Source organism: Phasianus colchicus, chromosome 9 (assembly GCF_987193195.1).
Source record: "Phasianus colchicus chromosome 9, bPhaCol1.hap1.1, whole genome shotgun sequence".
Classification (NCBI taxonomy): domain Eukaryota; kingdom Metazoa; phylum Chordata; class Aves; order Galliformes; family Phasianidae; genus Phasianus; species Phasianus colchicus.
Window position 1 is genome coordinate 12068612 of NC_143444.1, and position 22268 is coordinate 12090879.

The 22268-nt window shown below is 38.1% G+C and overlaps 2 protein-coding genes across 13 annotated transcripts in view; one reads left to right on the forward strand and one right to left on the reverse strand.

Annotated features, from left to right (window-relative positions):
• The window catches only part of NR5A2 (nuclear receptor subfamily 5 group A member 2), an 87003-nt gene that overhangs the window by 27811 nt on the left and 36924 nt on the right, over nt 1-22268 (forward strand). The window lies entirely within an intron of this gene.
• The window catches only part of ZNF281 (zinc finger protein 281), a 128609-nt gene continuing 117209 nt past the window's right edge, over nt 10869-22268 (reverse strand). For 4 of the 8 annotated variants that reach the window (XM_090146158.1, XM_090146155.1, XM_090146154.1 and 1 more), the window contains 3 exons: nt 20750-20911; nt 11998-12211; nt 10869-11480 (listed from right to left, as the gene is read on the reverse strand). The gene's annotated coding sequence lies outside the window, so the exon portion shown is untranslated. The remainder of the gene's footprint in view (nt 11481-11997; nt 12212-20749; nt 20912-22268) is intronic. The other 4 variants (XM_090146161.1, XM_090146157.1, XM_090146160.1 and 1 more) reach the window with 3 other exon arrangements.

Sequence of the window (22268 nt, forward strand, 5' to 3'; positions counted from 1 at the left end):
TTTAGATTGAGAGAATTGAGAAATACTTTAATAGTGGAACACTACCTGTTCAGATCATTTTGCATGAGAGATTGAACACTATACAAAATGTTCAAAGTCAGCATGTGATAAGACTGAATGAAATTAGCCAGTCAGATAATGCGTAGCACATGTGTAAGTAGCACACTAAATGTTGTGCCTGTCCCTGCTTATGTGCATTTTTATATATATTCAAGGATTAAACTGAGTTTTTCATCAACTAGGTGGTGGCAAGTGCCAAAATAATTTAAGATTAGGATGGGATTTAGGCTGATCTAGCTACAATTGTATTTCTTATTTCATTATCCTGCTTGGGATACTGCAACAGTTGTGTTGTTGTTTTTTTTTATTTTATGAAATAGGCAAAATTAAATGTCCATACCAGACATACCGTTAGGTTACGGGGAGTGGAAGAGAAACACTGCACTAGACTTCTTTTGTCTGCACCCAGCAGAGATGTCCTGAATGTAGAAAACAGCTGGGAAACTTCCTATACACGACACAGCTTGAAAAATGACTTCAAGATTTTTCTAAAAAAATCCATCTGATTAGACTTTATTCCAAAAGACTGATACTCTGATTCTGTAGTATGTCTCTTTGTAAAATACCAATCAATACAGATGCTGTTATCTGGTTGCATTACATCATTTTTGATACTAACTCTGCTTTCATTGTAATTGTCATGACAATTGAATCCCAGTAAATGTTTTAGGCTTCGAAGGCTTCTCACTGCAATACCAGGGAAGGACATGTTTACACAAGGCTTCATTGTCACTTAGCATTCAAAACAATTACTGGCTTAAAACAGACTCACTTGCAGAAATGACTCTTCCGCCATTTTGATGTTTCTGATTGGTATGTGTTCGTTTTGATCTGCTGATCAACATTCTGCCGTCTGCTGTCAATTCACATCTATGAGCCATTTCGGAAAGCAGCGGCTTTAAGAGGAAGCCAGTTCTGATGGCGGTGTTACGGGGATGGTTAGGGCAGAGAGGTGAGCAAACGAGGCGGCTTCAATTAGCAGGAGCACAGCCCACCCTCTGGCTATGCCAGAAAGGGAGGCGAGCCTGGGCCGCTGCTGCCCGCACCAGAGTTAGTTAGAGTGCTCTGAATCTCATCTTTTGATCTCAGGCGATATTTTTCTCTGTTATGTCACAGAGGTCACCTGGCTCATGTGTGACAAACTGCCTGCATAAGTCACAGTGCCAGTGGCAGAGATTTGTAACCATGTCCCTGGTCCATTGCCTTTGAATTATTTCACAGGCCCTCTGCTTTACATTTACACTCTGTCGGAAGATGAACAGGGGAAGGGAGTAAAATCAAGGGCAGGGTCTCATCCTGAAGGACAAGGGGAAACAGGTGGAAGGTTAATGGCCCTGGAGCGTATCCACAAGCCTCTCAGGCTTGATATATGGGCCTCAGGCCTAAAACGGGCATTGGCTTTCAAAGATATATTATTTCATTTGAGGAGAGACATTCTGGAGTTCCTGCATTTGTCTGCTGATAGATGATCCTCTGTCCACAATTGGTTATGGCGTGTGAGTTTTCCTTGGGCCTGCTCCCGTACATAAAAATTTTGCTGAGCTCTCCAACCTTTCACATGCCTTTAAGAATGGGACGTGTGCAGGCCTTCTGGCAGGCTGCTGGATTTTTGTTGCTGCTATTTTTGTAGTTCCTTTTGAACCGGGAAGCAAGTGGGGGATGAAAGACACTTCTGTTCATTCATACATAGCTGGACAGGGGTGGCCTCGTGGGGACAGCATGGGGGAGAAGAAGATGTCAGGAATCAATTATGCATACGTGTGTCTACAGCCCAGACGGAAGCGAGCCTGCCTAATCCACTCTTTTACACTGACACATGCCTGCGTAGAGATAAAAGCAGGCAAATCATTTACGTGATGTTTTTACAAGCCCTCTTCTTTTATTGTATTTCGTTTTCACAAGGGTTTTCACACGCTTGAGCTTACAGGAAAGAGCAAGAGCAGTGATCCCATGCCTTTTATCAGTGCCCTCTCCAGAGCGGTGACAACAGGCACCTCTTAAAGATGTGACACTACCCGCTGCTTTCCAACCAAGATTCTGAAGAGCCATAGCCAGCTCATGCCATTTTGTATGCCGATAATCTGAGACTGGCTGAAACAAGCAGGGGTTCAGGCAACGTGGCAGAGGCTTCTGTGCATAGAGGAGAGATGTTGCTGTATGTCCTACCCAGCGGTGCTCCCACAGCATCCTCTGCCCCAGCATACCCACTACATGCCACAGAAAATTTGGTTAAAGAACAGTTTAGAAAATAATTAAAAACTCTTAGCATACTTTGTGGTTTAATGTAGCCTACTTAGCAGCCTGTTAGTCAAATTGTTCTTTTGATTTTTTACATATACTTGTAATAACTGTTATAGGATTGTGTTTCTAAAACCCACTACTCAATGACAGAATGATTTACGAAATTTGGGATGTGTATTTTTACTATATATTCACTTAGATTTGCTTTAATAACAAATAACCATTCTGTTTCAGTGGATAGATTTTGTTTGAAAGAATTCAGCCTGAATTATATTTTAATAGCTCCAAATTTTACATTCTTTTTTCCCTATAAGTGTAGAAAAGGAAAGCAAGCACAGAACATACATGAAATGTTTTCAATATAGTGTGCTTTGCTGTTGATATAGTAAAATTTCTACTTAAAAAATTGGCACAGTAGATTAAATTTAATCCTACCTCATGTCTCAGTCTGAAATTGTCATCGAAGTGTTGCATCTGCAAATGCATCATTTGAGTAATTAGGATCTGTTTTTGCTGTCATCGAACCCAGCTGCTAAATGCTCAGCACCTTCGTGTGAGCAGGATCGGGATCGTGCTGCACTTCAGTCAGTCCCTGTAGAACGTGTCCTGTTGTAATGCAATTATTCCCTCTTCCATTAGTGCCCTGCAGAGTCTAAGTTAGACAAGTGAGCTAGAGACTTGAGAGACATATTTAGTGTCTACTGCAGCAGTAGGAAGGAAATCTGAGGAGTTGTTAAAAGGAAAGACTTAGAAACAGAAATTCTACAGAGAGAACTGAACAGAATGTTAGCAGTCAGGAGGATCTGCTTTTCCACTTGTTGCTTTGATAACGGATAAAAGGCTGTCATGAACTGCTGGCTACCAGCTGGGAGCAGATAGAGTAATCCCAGCAGAGGCTGGCCCTGGCATTCCTTTAAATCTTAGAGATCATAGGAAAACTGTTTTTTTCCTACCATTGTCATCATCATTCATGTTGATGTTTTCCACCCGTTTAGCATTTCATTTAAGTTAATCTACTTTACAATATTATCTTGATTGAAATCTAAGCAAATATCACGTAGATAAAGATATTTCAGCTATCTCACTCAACTGCGTATAAGTAAATTCCAGAGAACCAGAGATCGGGCATAAAATACCACCGCTATAGGAAATGTGCCGTTTGACTGTAAGGGTGAACTGCACCCACCCTGCAGGCAGCCATAGGAATGGTCTGTAGTGTATGTCTTCCTTGTAATCAATTGCTTGCTGTAATAAAGTGACTCAATAAATTAAATCTAGAGGATGTTAATTGAAAGAGAAGAGCAACAGAATGTCACTTGTTAGAAAATGAGCTGACATGCCCCCTGTGTGGTACAAACAAGTACAAACACAGTGACAGACAGAAGCATGCATGTTTAACTTTACTGGTGTGTGCTGGGCCACGAAGGTCACATTACTGACACGCTGGACACATGCAGAATTGGGCCAGTAGCATCTGCTAACATGTGTACAGATGCTTGACTGGAGCTGTGTTGTTTCTACCTGTGTTATTCCAGCAAAGGGGAAAAAAACACCAGAGGCGTATTTAAAGCTCTGATTGTCATTCTACACTCTTTACTTTAATGACATATTAAGGGGCCTAGCTTACTTTGTATTCTTACGTGTAATTACCCATATTTAAAAAAAAAAAAATCAACACTCATTAGTGTTCCATTCCACTGACTTAATTATACCCCTTAATTAAATCTTGACTAACCAGGGGTCACTGCAGTGTCAGTGGGATTTGTCACTGTTTGTCATCAGGTGTCTGGTCACATCTATTTCTGGTATCCCTGTTGCTGCATTCTGTTTAAGAGTGCGGCCTTTTCTAAATGCAAAGGACAATCAGGCATTGCCTTACTGTGTTCAGAGCCTTACAATTAACTGAAAGCCTAGTGAATCTGTTCTATAATGCTAGCACTCTCCTAGTCTTCACATGCAGGAGATGGGGAATCAGGCAAATATAAACCTTTTCTAAACACAGTTCATTACCTTACTTGTGCTCCTTTTCAAAGGTTTATTCTTCCTGCACTCAGAAGCCATGGTCTTATTAATTTATCAGATAATCTTGTGTTCAACAGGCGTAAAAATATATTGCAAATAGCAATCCAGGGATGCTTCCCCTTTCCTCTATCTCCTAAACATGAAATGAATTTGAAACATGACCAGCAAGAACGAGCTAAATCAATATTACATGCATAACAAATACAACATGGCATGTGCTGCTATTGCTGTGCTGCTCAGAGTCAGAAGACTGAGGCTCCCAGTTCAGTGTTTCCTGAATAATTCAGTGGGAGGTCTGCACGTGCAGTAAGTGCATAATAGTGCTGCTTCTCTCTATTTCAAATTTGCATGTTTGGGGTTTGTTATTTTGGAAAGTTACTTATGGGAAATATAATTCCCATGTTTATACATATAATAGGCACCTAATGTTTATCTGAATAATTGATTAGTCAAGTCAGGCTTTCATAATTAGTTGTTGGCTTTTCAGTATAAGCCCACAAAACACTTGTCAATCTATAGATGTTTTTAGTTTATTAATATATATGTTATCAAAAGAGCTGTAGTCATTACCTGGAAAGCTTTTATTATTTATTCTGTGGAGGCAAAGGAAGTATTTCCATTCTAGTTATGTATTTCCAATCTAACTTTCCCAGTAGATCATCTTTTTATTGTTAAAGTTTTCATGAATGTTATCAGTCTGTAAGCTGCTCACAGTAGAAATCTGAATGAGGGCATTTTAAAAAATGCATTTGGCCATTCCTCTGTTACACAGAAGCTAAAGCGAGAGGTTTCATTGATTAGAAAATAATATGTATCACTTACTTGTAGGCAGATAAATAACAGCCACCTAAATAGATACCACTAACGGATATCCCTACTGCAGCCATAGATGCTGACACCAGACAGGTGCATCTGTTGATATCTCATGTGGCAGTAACACCACAGTATTATCTGGGGACTTATAAAGTAAATTGCAGATTTACAAGATAAATTATATTTATTATCAACTTAATGTCTTCATCTGAACTCTACCACTTAATGTTTTTTTGGTTCCTTACATTCCTGACCAGTTTTTATGCAGTTGCCATTAAAGAGAAGTAACTTATTCCAGAAACTTTGCATTTTATGCCCTCAATATAAAATTCATAAAATATTTGTGAAACTCATAATGAAAATTGGTCATTTTTTACTAGTAGTAAGTTAAAAACCTAATTGTCCAATAAAGATGACAGGACTATAAATTGTGTGGTTTATCTTAAGGGGAAACAAACCACATTTTCACAGGAAGGCAACTTTTACTTCTTGCAATTGCTGGATGCGTGGCACTCAATTTATAAAGGTATTATTTACAGAAAAGGTATTTCAGTTCCACATAGGCTATACGTTTACTTTCCCTTGCTCCTGTTCAGAAGAATCACCTCCATTATAGTGAAAATACATGAGCTTCCACTTCCCATCAGCAAGTACAGAACAAATGCTTCAATAAAATTGGAAAGTGCTTTCCTGAATCAATCTCCTCCTGAGGCTAGAACCATCAGATGCGTACAAAGTTCTCTGCTTCACAAGTGGAAAGATACATATATAGTAGCAGAATTCTAAAAAACATTTTAAGTCTAAAACATTTCTAGAATAGCTTCTTTGTTTGAAAAGAATATGATGTAAAAATCCCGTTGCAGTAGTGGAAAAAAAAATGGTACACTCATTTTTCTGGTGTTACCCATTTACTTGTGGTTTGCCACTGAATTATGTGGTCTTCCACACCACGAAGTTCTTGAGCAGTACTACAGCATCTGGTATACAACATGAATGTACATAATCTCCACATATCCTCTCCCAATTTCTACTTAAAGATACAAGAAATTGTAGAATCCTTCTCTTCAAGCAAATTTAATTACATGCCTCCCACAGAAAAATGCAAAAATATTTCTAGGAGTGTCATCATAAAGTTTCTCATCCACAATATATATGTATTGTACTAATGTAAATGTTCATTATCTGTTTTTATATCCATCGCAAAATAACAGAAAATGAAACACTATATTGCAAAAAACACAATATATATATATTGGAATCAGAGCTCAATTTGCTACTACTGTTTTAAATTCCAGTGTAATATTTTGTGCAGTGTTAGAATTTCAAGCATGGTATTATTCTAATACATGGATATTCTATTGAGATATTTTTAAGTACAGTGTTTGCTACCTGGAAAGTATTCATAATTTTGACTAGTGAACTAAGGGCATAATCCGTGCGAAGAGTGAAACATCTACATTCTCACTATTAGTGCAGAAAGTTCTCACCAGTGCCCCTATCTATTAACCTACGAGTTCAGAAACATTTCCCATGGGTACTGTATGGCTATCTCGGTCCTTCCATTTAGACTTCAGAAGAGTACTGTCTCAAAGGTGTTATACAATTGGATATAGATGTATTTTGCTGAAGAGCTTCATATTTTCATGATTAGACAGGTGATCTGATCACAAGGTGGAAAAGAGATGATGTAAATAAACAATGAATTAAAAGCCTGAATAGGATTGTTAAGTCTCTTTTTCTAAGTTACAGTTAAAGGAGAGGCATTATGTTCGTTTTCAGATAAACTCACAAAGCTCTTATCTATACAAACCTGATAGATCTGCCATTATTCTTAGTGAACAACAGAAGTTATATCATTCAGTTTCATTAAAAATGCATTAATCCCTTTTTAGTAATCTAATTCATTGACTCAATTATACACTGAACAATAAAAATGTTTGGTATAATAAAAATACAGTATTAAAATGTGGTTTATACATAAATATTTCATTGCAAAGAAATTTTTCAGGGTTTTAAAAGTATTAATAATATGAATATCATGTTCTGAGACAACAAAGTGCAGTTTTGTTAAGCATTTCTGAAACTATATGTCAGAAACATTAGTCTTTAAAACAAGCCAGCCTGAAATGGTTGCCTATAGCATTCCTTGCAGTACTTAATGTACTGCATCCTGTAAAGTTAGTGACACTTACTGGCATAGGTCGACAAAGGGACAGGATGGGACTCAGGACGTACACACGTACTGAGAATCCCAGTGCCTCCAAGGAGCTCTGCACAGCAGAAGGATCTCACCAGTTTTACTGGGTCAGGATTTGATCAGCACACTGGATGTCCCATGGCACAGCCTGTGGGGCCAATTCCTGAGCAGCTACTCCATGCTAGCTGTTCAGATAACTGACACCAAAGTCAGCAGCCTTTGGCCTGAGTGACAGCATGCTGTGACTCCCTGGGCTGGACCCAAGCTGGTGCACGCTGTTGCTGGCAGCACTGTGCTCAGCAGTGTGAGCAACTCCACTGCAGCAGCAGCAGCCACTGCGATTCTGCAAGCAGCAGGGAAACACCTTGGGCACTCAGCCTTGCTCTGGAGCAGACAGAACAGCGAAAGCAATCCACTGAAGGCTTTCATGGATTGTAACACAGCTGTTGCTTTTTAGAGTTTTGTGCTCAATTTCTTTTTATTCATTTTTTTTGTGGCAGGAAAGCAAAATACCTCTGGTTGTACTAAAACGCCCTCAGCAGATTTTAGCCTGTGTGGCCCAGCAGGTCCTGTGCCAGACTGCCACTGGTGGTGGGAGCTGCAAAAAGCTGGCCCGATTTTTGCAAGCATTCCAAGATGAGAGGAGAAGAAAGCACTTTGTATTTTCATTAGTCATCTCTTTGCAGATTTAATTTTAATTCTTTCAGCAAAGCAGATTATTAAAAGCAATGACCTGAGGTCTTCATTCTGATATCAGACTTGCAATCCTGTATAATGTGTGCCTGAGGGCAGAGGTCACACTAACGAGTCTGTTAATGCAGTCACTCTGGGATAAGATCAATCTCCATACTTCACCATATTGATCCAATAGCTCATTGGCACTTCCCTCTTTGAATTGATTAGCTCGTGTGTGAAAAGAGATGGATGGGTTTCTGACCCCGAGGAGCCCGTCAGGGCACACCCGTGGCAGGGGAAGTGGATGTTTTCACTGCTTCGTTTGGGTGGCTCATTATGTGGATGACTCACAGGGAATAAGGGTCATAACATTGTTTTATGAATTATTTACAACAAAACATCAGGTTTTTCCTACATTTGATGTTCTACCTGTACTTAATCCCTTATAAATAGAACATGAAGAAATGGACACAAACAACTAGTTAATGCCAAATATTTGTGTAAAGGGAATCAGCACATATAAGTGACCTCAAAACGTAATTTTACTAATATGAGGTAATAATAATAGATATGAGGGTAGGAATAGACTTCATGGGTCATCTAGTCCATTCCCCTTATACTGTGACAGAATATTGATGATATCTAGAAATGAATTACATTTTAATTGCATATTTCTGGTGAAGTACTCACAGTGAATCTAGTTTGGACACCTCAGCAAACTTTGTATGCACATTATACTGTAGAAATGGGTGATTTGCATGCAACATGTGAGCTAAAAATAAACTATGCACATCACTCCGTTGTTAGAAGTAACCTAAAAAAAAAAAAAAAAGATTCAACTCCATTTATCAAATAGTCACATATTTACAAAATGCATATATTTGACACAGTAGATTGGATTTTGGTGCTGTGTGTGCTCATGCAAGAGGGAATATAAAAGGAGCTGTCGCCAGAGTCTGAATTCAGAAGTTGGCTTATGTTAGGTTGTACTAAAAAAATGTAAGCATTAGCAGAGTCTTCAGAGACGTAAAGCAATACAAACAGAGTACCTCCTCCTAGAAGTCTTCTACTGAAAAAAGACTTTTTTTGTTGTTGTGGGGGTTTTTTTGTTTGTTTGTTTTACTTCTGACTGCATATGAATTGTTGAATCAGTCTCAAAGATGTTTATAATGAGATAATTTATTATATGCCATCCAACCTCAGGATAGTTTATGACACCACACCTAAGATGCTGTTACCTAGGATGTCAGGTTATACAATAACCCTGTTAAAAAGGCAAAAAAAAGGCAAAAAAATATTCTCATTGTGTTGTTAAACTGATGCTTACGTTTATGTAAGAAGACAGTGCACTTCGATAATAATACCTTGCTGTATTATTTAACTGGACGTTCTGGATTTATTTGGTAGGCTGGCTGTTTAAACTGAATGATGTTAAACTTTATTTACAGAGAAGTGTCCATGCATGCTTCACACAGAAGGGCAACACTTTTCTACTATTAGATTTACGGCAGCATAAACAGGTACTGCATAAAAACAGCAATTGGCAGACCCTTCCTTAAAGGATTTGTAGTCTGAAAGAGACAGACACTCAGGCAGTTTGGTGGAAAAAAAAGAGCCAAAGAGAGAAATCAGTCTCTTATTTGTCAGTAAAATTACGCTGAATGTTTGTACACTGAATTCATTTGGATTTCAAAGCCATTCAGGCTGTTATAGCTAGGAAAATTGCCCTACACAGATTTACATGGACTTAGTATGGAGTCATACTAAAAACTAAGTTCCAATACACCTAGACAAGAGCTATTTGATTCAGTGTTGGAATGTACTTTTCTTTGATAAATCTGGGATAAATATGGGATTAGTGAATGAATCCTCTGATACATTTGGGTATCAAAGCGATATTTTAGTCATAGTAAATCTTCAGAAATAAATCTCATAAACTTAATTAGAAAACAAACAAAATGGTGCTCAGATCTAGATTAATAGCAGATTGACAGACACTTGAACACAAGCTGTGTTCAAGCTGATTTTTTAAAAACAAAATTTATGCCATCTTATTATAAACTTCTGTCCATTGATCAAGGGTCTGCCAGTCTGACTAGAACTCAGCTTTCAGAGTTGTAGCACATGGTGCACTCCTGGGTGAATGGAAAGTTATCAGAGCAACTTTTGTTGTTCATCCCCAAAGTTGACATCATAGAATCATACAATCCTTAGAGTTGGAAGGGACCTCTGAGGGCCATCTAGTCCAACACCCCTGCAGTGAACATGGAACATCCAGAAATGAGCATAGACAAGACTTATCAATTAGATGATTGATTAGTCTCTCATTTTTCTAAATTCACAGTTATTCTTTTCCACACAAATATTTAGGAGCTCAGCACAGAGGCTCAAAATCTAGATACCTGGTAACGTGTCCACCTCTGACAACAGAGAAAAGTCAGTGGCTTGCTTAGCTGTGTTTGCTTCCTTCACCTGTCCTCCATCATTTTTACCCATAAAGATTTTCTTGATCCATGTTTTGTACCGCAAAAACTCTTCTCATCAACAGAAAAAGCAGTTCAAATAAAAAACAGTTTATTCAAGGATATCTTCAAACAAACATTAACATTAATCCTAACTGCAGTGCTTATATCTGTATGGGACCTGAGCAAAGTTGTGACAACCTTATTTTAATGATACTTAAGAGATTTTCAAATGAGCATACAGGAAAAAGGAAGTGGGATAAACGAAGCAATGCCAAATAAAGGGATAAATTAAAAAAAAAAAAAAAAAAAATTCAATACACTATTTCTTGAACATTCATTCAATCAACACTTCCTGTGATTTTTAATAGCATGGCTCTGACTGCTCTTCTACAATTGCATTTGTCAGGAAAGAAGCTAATTTTTCATCTAGATGATATTCAGAGTTGAAAGAATTTAGCTAGATGGTAGTAGCTGCATACCAAGAGCCTCTGCAATGCTTTTAAGACATAAAGAGAAGAACCGAGTGTTTTGGATCACTCCTGTATACAGTAACTCACCAGTTCTTACCTTCTTCTATGGCTTCAGCTTTCCTGAGGGATGTTTTTAAGAAACTTTTCCTATTTAATCAGAAAATTAGTACATGATAAACCCATTTCCAATGCTAAATATTCTTCCACTTTATCCCGTATCATTGCATCTTCTTTCTCCATCTCTGCCCCAGTGACTTACTGTTACTGCTGCAGCTCCTGGGACGTAAGACAACCTTTCTGTATTTTTTCTTTCATCAGTATTGCATTTCCTTTACATCTTGTTTGAAGACACTCTTTCTCAAGATTTCTTACTGCTTTTGCTGGTATTTTCTCAGCAGTTCAATTACAAAGCAGAAAACAGTGGGAAGTACATTTGTATCGCAAGTGCAGTGCCTTACCTGTTTCTGTTGCCAAAGGTGTAATACAGGTGACTTTCTGTTCTGTTTAACTGCGGAATCCAGTCTTGAGACTTAAGTTCTATATGTTTCAGTGATTCAAATAAGGGCAAAAAGAAATATCTGCAGTTACACTCTAATTAGATGTTGGTCAGAAGTATTTAGAGGATTATGAAAAGCAAAGTATAGAAACCACATATTCTAGTTTCCGACAAACACTGAAATGCTCTGCAATCAAGAGATAAAGAACATTTAAAATATAGAACTGGTCTTTCTATATCCAACATAGTTATTTGCACATATAACATATATATAATAAGTAGGCAAACAAGTAATATCAATATAACATTAGTGGAAGAGGGAACTCCATGGGAGTCGCATCATAACATATTTTAATCTGGAAAATATTACTGATGTAATAAAACCAAAATAAAATAAAAACCTAAATGCTACTATGCAAATCAAAAAAGATTCTTCAGAATAAAAGTTAGTTCTACATTCACCTTTGGTGCCTACTAGAAATGGTATATAACATCTGATTTACTAGTTTCTTTATGTGGTCTATAAAGTTTCCCATCCTGGGTATCTCTAACACATACCTGAAACATTTTTCTTCTCTCATTATGCTGCTGTAACTTTAAAGTAACTCCTTTTTAGCCATGAAATCAGATTACTTGCATACTTCCCCTTTGGGGAAAATAGACTGGTGCTGTGCACACAAACCAGCATTTGTAGGTGTCAGCTGTTAACAGAATAAGACTACTTCTCCTGGCTGGCGCTCTTCCCATACTCCACACCCCTTGAATAGATGTCCTGGATGTAGAGAAATGCAAAATGGGAAGGTATCCATATAGTGTAATTTAAATTAGAGACAATTTAAGCAACTCTTGTATAAATGTATGCAAAAATTGGTGTTAGGGGGCATACAGCACTTGAAAGAATAGGATACTGTGTGCTGGGAGATTGCTCTGCCAGCCTGTTACCATATTAAAGGGCTCTTTCTGAAATTAGCATGTCTCTTGTGTCACAAGCTAAAAGTATTTTTCCATATTATCCATACTTGAGTTTTAATAGAATATTTATTTTGTAGAAAATAGTTATTACTATGAGTTTAATATTTTACACTATTAACAATATACCTGTGTGTTGTATTGATCTCTGTCGAGATTTGGTGTTATTATTTTAAGAAAAATGATGTGATAATTTATCCAACAAATCATCAAACAGGAAGGGAGCATTACATATTAAAACCCCTTTCAGATAATGTTGAAACACTTGTGACTTGGAGAAGCCCTTGGAGACTTTAATCGAAAGTTGCTGTATAATAGAGTGAAACTGCTGATTCAATATATTGAGAATAAATTCACCACCAGTACTTTAAAATCTACAAGACTCAGTCTTGTCTTCTGATTCCCCAGAGGACATCACTGCAGTTCTTAAAATGCAGATCAGACCCACAGTGACAATGATGAATTGTGTGGGTCTGACATAAGTCTAAGGACATACATTCATGCAAGTTGAGAGGTAAGAATCAGGCCCAGCACATTTTGGAATTCAGTTTTTTCATATCAGAAAACAGCAGTATTTCTGGAGTAATTCAAGGGATCTAAACAGTTTTACTCTCAAAACTGCTACACAAACTACACAGCATTATCTGATTTTTTTTAAGTTCTAGATCTGACCAAGGATAAATGTATACTGTAATAACATCAGTAGAGATAAACAGAGGAGAAGTATTTTGAAGATCAGTTTTATGGGTCCAGTCCTGAAGAAGACATCTCCTTCTTCACACTGTGAAATAGGTGCTGAGAAGAATAATTTTCCTCTTTCCTTTGCATTCGCTTTGACAGGGAAAAAACATTGCATTGTAAGCAGAACTTTCAGTTGGGGCTACAAAGAAATTGTTTCCTTATTTTCAGATTAAAAAAAAAAGAACCTAAGAAAAACACATTTATAATTCATCAGAAATAATGCTGACTGCAAAATACTAAGTAATCTTTGTGCAGTTTGCAAAGAGATGCATATATTTTTTCAGGAACAGGAGGAAAATAGGTTTTTAAGTTGCATTTGCTGCACTCTATACATGTACATAAAGTTTATAATGACAGACCTTTCATTTGATGTTTAAAGAACTTAAATCTGTTGTATCTGGAGAGTGGGATGCTCTCCAAATAGAGAATCCAAAGACTAATAAAAGAAGAGAGGTCTTATTCCTTAATAGGATCGGCATTTGCTGCATCCCTATACACGTCAGAACCATACACATTGTTTTATAATCTTGCAAGAACACAGGATGGTCATGAACTGATGCTGAAGGCCATTTTTTTAATGAAAGTATTTGAGTAAACAGAAGGTGAACACTGAAACTGGGAAATGTGTGGTCATGGCTGGTGTGATCCCCTCTTTCACAGTTATAGAAGAATCATAGAATCATAGAATATCCTGAGCTGGAAGGGACCCATAAGAATCTTCAAGTTATCTTAGAGAGCTGTCCTAGGTCATGAGGAGAGAGATGTTACAAAGCCATTGATCTCCCCATGGGCATTTGCTAAGCAGGAAACACTATGTGCCATTCAAAGCATGGGCACTGTGTATTCACTTCAAATTTTGTGAATACAAAAGCATGGGGCCTTTCTAAGACAAAACAACGCTCTCTGCTATAAATTCCTTATCTATGCCTTTAATAAAGTGAAAGCCAGTTTGATATTCCAAATATTAGTAATTCTACAAGCAGAGAATTAATGAAGCATTTTATCCCTCTATCTCTCGGTTCTCTAATGTTGAATATAGGGTAAGCTTATTAGTCTTTCCTTCAGGGTGGTGCTTAGCACTTACTTTCTTCTATCTGGATACCGATTCCTGGAAAGCATGTATGAAAATAATGGCCTGGATACATGAACTCTCTGTTGAAGCCAGCTGACACTGGCTGATGGATTCAGAAGCTACTGAAGGCAAAAGTATGCACATATGCGCATACACACACAGGCACATACTGAGTATAATTGCATCTTTGTAAGATGCTCTTTACATGCCATAAAGGAGCAGGAAAAGGCACACACTCAAATATTTCCTTTCATTTCTAAATCATGAAAAAATGTAGATTGCCACCAAACATGTCTTATGCTCCCTTCACACTAGAGCTAGACACCAACAGGACAGTCATCTAACAGGGGCTGTAAAGATGCTTACTGACTTTACAGAGAACGGGCAATTTTGTATAACACAGGTTTATAGTAAAGAGATGGAACAATTGTAGCTAATATTAAATCATTTTTTCTTGAACTCTGTAGCATTTTATTACTGAGGTTATCAATGGTAATCACATTTTAGTAAGGTATTCATTGATGACGTAAGTTAGCGCATTCTCTTTCAAAACTGCACAGGCTTTTGACAGCAACCTTGCACAGGTTTCCCACTGTTAGCAGCAACCCATGTGCAGAGCTCAAATACTTTCCTAGCTATGTAATGATTTGGAAACCACGTATGTGTTCAGTAGTAAAAATTAGCCTCTGGAATGCACTTGTCTTATAAAACTTTGATTTGGGGCAATTTGCTTCATTATAGCATCTGAAAATGAAGTAACAACTCAAGCTATATGTCTGCAATGACTTGTAAGGGATCTCCAAAGTACATTTGAAAGGAAGTTCAGCCATCCCTTGAACCTTTGTGCTTCAGACTGAACAATTCAGACAGATGTTTAATCACTTCATGTTCACAAGGAAATGGCTATTCAATGACCGTAGAATTTGAAAGTGGCATTGGCATTCCCTTTTAGAAACATAAGTAAAAACAATTCAGCTGAATCCAACACATTATTATCACATAAATTTTAAACATCGTATTTTTTGTTTTAAACATTAGATACCCTTTTAAATTTTCAGTAGCAGAAAAGCATAGAGCCATAGTGCCGGCTGATGCAATTGAAAAGATGAAGAAGGGTTCTCAGAGAGAGGGGTGCAGAGAGGGGTAAAAAGTGAGCATATTGTTTAACTGTATCTCTAGCAATAATTATAGTGAAAATATTTAGTTTAAAGAAACACACACTAAAAAAAACATGACCCTGAAACTTTTAACAGGTATTTCATCTAGTGCCAGGCTGAAAATACCTTTTCAGAAGAAATATCACAATAAATCTGTGGGTTATTTGTTACTGTATGCTAAATACTGTGAAACACTTTCCTAAAAGAAAGATACGGTGTGGTTTTGATAAGATTAAGGAGCATTTCAGCAAAACATACACATTATTCTTCATTTTACCATTTGACAATTTGAATGTTGTTCTTCAGAGACAACAAAAGTTTATAATGATTAACGTCCCATGCTGTGGGAAGCATACACTCTACAACAATACTACTCTTGTGTTGCACTAGCCTTCCTTATCTGTAACATCAGCACAAATAATTTTTCAGATGAGTAACCAGCATTTCTGAGATAAGTCCTTCCTTAAGCTGCAATGGATAATGTGGGATTGGGTATTGCAGTGTCAACAGAGGCCCCAGCAAGCCAGACAGCCTTCCAGTCGTTATCCCCACCCACCTTTCCCCCCCCCAAAAAAGAGCTCAGGGCCTGGCTGAGTGGGACTCCAGAGTAGGCAGACAAATGCAACCGCCTCATCCCCAGCTCAGTCCAACTTTCTGTCCCAGTAAGAGATCATGTGTCACCACAGCACTGAGGATTAGACCTTCACACTTCAATCTGAGAATCTATTTCCTCCACCCCCAGAAATATCCTGCATGACTTGTTATATAGTGTAAGATGAATTATGCAAACCAATAGTTGTGTCTAAATATGTTCTAGTGCATGCTTGTTTTCTAATCCTTGCTAGCAGAGAACTCAGAACTCAGAAAACTCAAGTGATTTCAAGTCACCTTATAACTCCAGTTTGCAGGGAAGAATTTGGTGGTTCATCTGGGAATCTGTATTTAGACCTGTATCGGGATATTTAACAGTGTACAGCTCACTGTACAATGAGCAAAGCCACATGAATCTTTCATAGTGGACACAAAGGAGTGTCACAGTGCCACTAGGCCCCATGGTCCTACTAAATCCCAGGGAAAAGGTCAGAGGACGTGGAAAGAACAGAGAATCACATTTCTTTGTCTCACTTTTTACACAAATTTGATATTGTTTTTTTTTTTTTTCATGTTCTGCAAGAGAAATACTACCGCATAGTGAAATTATGAAGGAAGCTAATGCAGGCAATATCTCGTACTTGGGGCATAGATCCACCTTTATCTGGTCCAGTCCTGAGACATGCTCTCCCCCCACCCAACCATACAGCAGTTCTGCACTGGGGCTTTACTGAGAAGAGCTGGGATGCACAATGGCTGAGACAACCAGGGGAGAGCACAACCTGCAGCCTTTTCAAGTGCTGTGACAAACAGGCTGTGCAAGCAGTAATTCCCTCATGTGGGGGAATCCCAAAAATTCGGCACATCACTCTACCTGCTGAGGGCTGCATCCTGAAATTTTTCTTTGAAGAGGAATTAATGTGTTGCTGTTTTGACTGCTGTTTTGACTCCAATTTGTAGAGGTAACACTATGTCTCATCACCAGTAATGATGTGATCCTGGGACCATCACCTTCAGCCTCATATTGGTTCAACAGGCCCTGACAAACTTGTACGCAGTGTTCTTTCTGCTCGTGTGTGAACATTCTTGAGACTTACCTTGAGTAAATGTTGCGAGATTCTAACATCTCCACCACTGTTTCCAAAATTCAGCTCCAGGTGCAGTTCTCTGGTTGTAAACCACCAATTCGTGTGGATGAGGTGATGGAAATACTCTTCACTTTGTGGTGTGACAGCTGTGCATGGCCATCCAGAATGTGGCCTGTCCTTAACATCACTGTAACCACTGCTGAAACAAATGCACCACCCACTGCCTCACTTTGCTACATTTGCTGTTTAGTCTCCATCAATGTTCAGCAAATGTTCATGATGTCAATGGGTGCAATTTTTTCACATGGAGGAATTCAATGACACACCTCTGCTCCATACGCACTGCCATGTCAGACACCATTTTGTCAGACCACTCTTCTGCTGCCATCTGTCACACAGCAACAAAACATAATGGGATATTGATGGGAAGGTTCAATCTCTACTTCCATACCACCAACATCCATTTCAGACATTGTGGGCCAACTTAATAAAATAGAAGGTGTTACTTTTGGAGCAACCCTCATAGACGCAGAGAGGTTTGTGTGTTGTTGTTTGTGTTTTTTTCCATATAGTGAGCCATGCTGTTATTCATTCTGGCTAGTACGATAGCTGGTAGGCAGCATGATGGGGTGGTGGTGAGTGGCTGTGACAATGACCATTTATCTTCCAATTGTAATGTGAGGAAAATGCTCCAAGTAATCCGAACAGCACAAGGATAACTCCAAATTCTGACATGTTTCTTTGTCCTTGCTATAATCATAGTTGAATAGGATTGTCTTATAAGAAAAAAGGATTGAAATAGGATACCTTCATGTACTAAAGCTATTAGAAAACCACCCCTCATTCCGCCTTAATATTCTTACTTCTTGAGTGTGGATAGTATCCACATATCCATTTTCATCTCTGCTCGTGACAACTGCCATCCTCTCTTTGTCTGACACAAAGTACTTGCTCTTTCTTTGCCCGAGCAGTTTCACTTACTCTCACACAATCCCTTTAATTCTGTATCATATCCAACGTCATAATCTTCACCTTCATGGCTTTACCTGACATCCACTTCCCTCATGTCCTCTCACTGCACAACACCCTTTCCTTTACAAACTCCTCCTAAGTACTCTCCTTGCTTCCTCTGTTATCCAGTCACTGTTTTACAAATAAGACATTTTTCTGCTTTCACAATCTTAACATTACTATTCTTTTCCCTTAGCTTCCTCCACATCTTCCCTTAAAAACCATTTTTTCAGCAACAACTTCCAGTTATACTGTCCCTGCTGATGAGAGTCATCATCTGAATGCCACTGGCCAGTCAGGACCTAAATTTAACCATCTGAGCACAGTATTCATTCTTGCTTTTGCTTGAGGCTACATAGTTGTCAAATGGATATATCATTTGACAACTTGCTTAGGTGAGACATGGGTTACATTATGCTTATGTCAATGGTTTGTTATGGCAGGGAGCAGCTGCAGATCTGGGGAGAGTTCTTGTAGTAGCCACTTGTTGGTCATATGATGTTCAATTTTTATTTATAAGCATTCTCAGTAGTTGTTTCAAAGGGGCACTTTGTTGTTACTGTTAATTGATAACAGTCTCAAAAATCTCCACAAACCAAAAAAGCTGAAAATTTAGCCACCAGTACAAGCTTTTGGGCTTGTTTCTAACTGAATGCATACAATGAACAAAACCAGTGTTGATTACTGAAGGCTAATGACTGGAGCTAAGACACTGTGGTCACAGAATCTTACCCTTTCTTCTCCTCACCATGTTAATGGAGGACTAACATGCTCTGGCTTCGGAGTCACAGAAACTAAAGTTCACAAGGTGCTTTTTCTGCAAAGTACTTCCTTTTCAGAATTCATTCTGCACTTTATCCATCAAAGCTTAAACCTCATTGGCTTCAAGATCATTTTAAGATATGCATTTATTGTGGCCAAGCGCTAACTTTTTGTTTTGTCAGACAATGTATGCTTATGCACAAGTGTGCCACAGAAACACAAAGGCGTTTGTGCTCTAGATAATGTTACACACTTCCTAAAGACTGCCAGCTAATCCTAGCATAAGGTGTGCTATGTTACCACATTTACTCAGTGGTTTGTGTTGTTTTCTATTTTATATCCAGTATCTGTTAGCAGAGGTATGTGGTTTTCCTCATCTATACTCCTTTCAGAAGTAGGCTGAAATTGCTCCTCCATTTTATTAATTTGCGACCCTCCTGAAAGCCATCTCTGTTTCTTCCTAGCACAAACTGGGAAGCATTTTGCTGCCCTGCCAGCTTTCTTAAAATGGCAAAAGCAGCTGGATCTAATCGTTTCCTGAAGCCAACACTGTGTTTTGGATGTGTATTTTGCTTTTTATGATATCCATTTTATAGGCTTTCACTGGTTAAATTGCAGTGAATACAGAGAGACAGATTTTGTGAACTACTAGCAGATGTTCGCTGTTGCTAGTTTTATGAGTCTTGTAGAACAGCAGGAACAGGCTATGTGCAAAACATTTTTTTGTGATTTTGCCATCTCATACTGTTCTCACAGCACTGGCTCAGTAATGATATGATAAAGCTTGGGAGGTAGGCTTTGATTGCAGACTAGCTGCTGTTGGGGCCTTCAGAAAGCCAGACCTGTAAAGTGCAGTTTGTTTTCAAAAGTTGCTGCCTGTGGTTGAGACAGATGGGTTAGCTAGAAATATGTCATTTATAATACAATCAAATGCTTGACCTCTTATTCAGGTATTGGTTGTTATGACATGGATATTCAGTGTTTAAACTGTCTCACAGCTTGTTTTATTCAGATGTAAGCTGTGGTAGCTTTATCTGAAATGCTAATTTAGGATCAAATGTTGGCATTATTTATTTGAATTTTGTAACACTTTGGTTATACACAGGAGAGAATGATCATGAACAATTCCACATAAAAACCAAGAGTACTGAAATCTGTAAATTTTAAACAATTCCTTCTAAAAATGCTTTACTTCAAATCTGGCACACATTTTGGTGGTGAGTGTTTCATTGGGATAATTCAGAAGACCACTCCTGAGCTAAAAAGTCACTTAGTTGTAATAGCTTTCTAGCCAAAGACATGTTGCAGGCAGGGGAATAGATACCTTTTAATACAGAATCAGCCTTGCTCTGCAGTCTGAACAGAAATGAATTATCACAGTCACAGACAGCACACAGATAGAGCAAGGCTGAGTTTGTGATAGCACAAGCTTTACTCTGACTTAGTAATATATCCATCTACAGAGTCCACACCTTCTGTCCTCCATCTCTACTGCCCATGCCTATGTGGCTTATAGGTGTTATCTGAGCTTACATGTATTAACTGTGACTGTAGGCAGAACAGCAATTATGTTAAAAGATAATGCTCAAAACCTCAAAGCAAAACTTTTGGAATACCAAAATTGAGAGTGTTTTATCCCATACTAATTCAGCCCTTTCTTGTACCTATGCATTAATATCTCTACAACACAAATGCAGATTGGAAAAAACATAGGAATAAAACAGACAATCTTAACACAAACATTAAATAATTCTGTAGTGATTAATTTTTGCAACCTTATGTGTTATTTTGGCAATATTTAAAAATAATTTCCTTCGTTCTCTTTTCTTTTGGAATACCAAAAGAAAACAAACAAACAACAACAACAACAACAAAACAGAGAAAAACAAACAGAATGAAGTATTTCCCAGCAGAGATACCTGCTGCAGTTGTGGAGAAGGTCCTAGCGAAGGCTGTGAGGGAGAAAAGTCTGTGTTGCACACAGGAGCTTCTACATCGGCTTCATGCTGATCTGTTCCCTTTCTCTCCTGATTTCATTTCCTTGCACAGTCCAACGAGGGGGAATAATTTGATACAGAAATCTAAGGGAGAAAAAATGGGACCAGAACAGCTGGGAGACAATTGTGACAGGGGAGAAGGGAAGTTGACAAATGAGGGAGGCAAAGAGAGAACTGAATGTCTAAGACACTGAAGTTTAAGCCATATGGCAAGTGATTGGAAATGGGGACAAAATACTAGCTAACTTTCATAGGTGACACTTGGAAAATCCATTAGTTATAAACATTACCCCTTTCTCTACCACATAACTAGAAAACAAGCTTGAAATGATAAAGTGCAAAAATTAATTGTACAAATGATTATCAAATTTGAAAATGACTACTGCAGTATCTAATTCAGCTTGTGCAAGTCTGCTCTTCACACACAATTTCCTGGGCATTATCATAGCTCCAAATCAATCAAAATAAGAACGCCTGAAAGACTATGTTAACAGAACTGTCTCTGAGAAACTTTATGCAAGCGTCCACTGCGAACACTCTCTGCTAATTTCTCTGTTTTATTTCTCCTATTTTATATCATTTTAAATCTGTTTAGCAGTTAATATCATTGCAGGCTCTTAGAGCCCTTTGAATAATATAGATGTTATTGCCACATCCACCGTAGCCACTTAATTGTAGCAAAGTTAATGTATGCATCCTTTAACCCTTCCAGAACTGTCTGAAGTCAAAAGCTTTATTTTTTTTTAGGGAGGAAGTCAGTAAGCACTGTAAGAACAAGTCCAGAGGATACTGTTGTTTACTCTGACTTAAAGTTTTTCCCCATCTTCCTGCGAATTTTCATCAATTTTCAGTTTTTTAACTGAATGAGACTGGATCTAGTTATCTAGTTGCAATTACAGTCAGTTTAGTGAGAGCCTTTATTGTCCAATATTCTGCACATCCTAAGTAGCATTATACCAAAAACTTAATGCAGGCTGCTTGTACAGAATGCCCAGAATGCTCCTGCTATCCCCACATGCAGGCAGTGGTATGTCTGTCACTGCCCTGTATACATCTCTTTTGTGCCCTGCTAGTGACACCTGAAGACACCCAGCTCGTGTTTATGTGTTCTTTTTTCATACTTAGACAGTCATTCTTATGGAGAATGTTTACCTGTTTATTTACTTTTTCCTTTTGAAAGGAACTTGGCTCTGACTTGGGCTTGTTGCGGCATTAGTGGTCTTGAACCAGCAGAGTTTCTCTATTTACAAAAGCTGAGGTTCAATGATGAACCCAGTGATGGGAAAGTTCACATTAGCATTGGATATGCTATTTTTCTTTTTTACCAAAAACAATATAATGTTGCTACAAGCATTTCAGAACTATCTTATTCTACTATTATTAGTTTGCATAACATCATCAACTGTAAATATTCTATACCTTTTACAGATAATGATTTCAG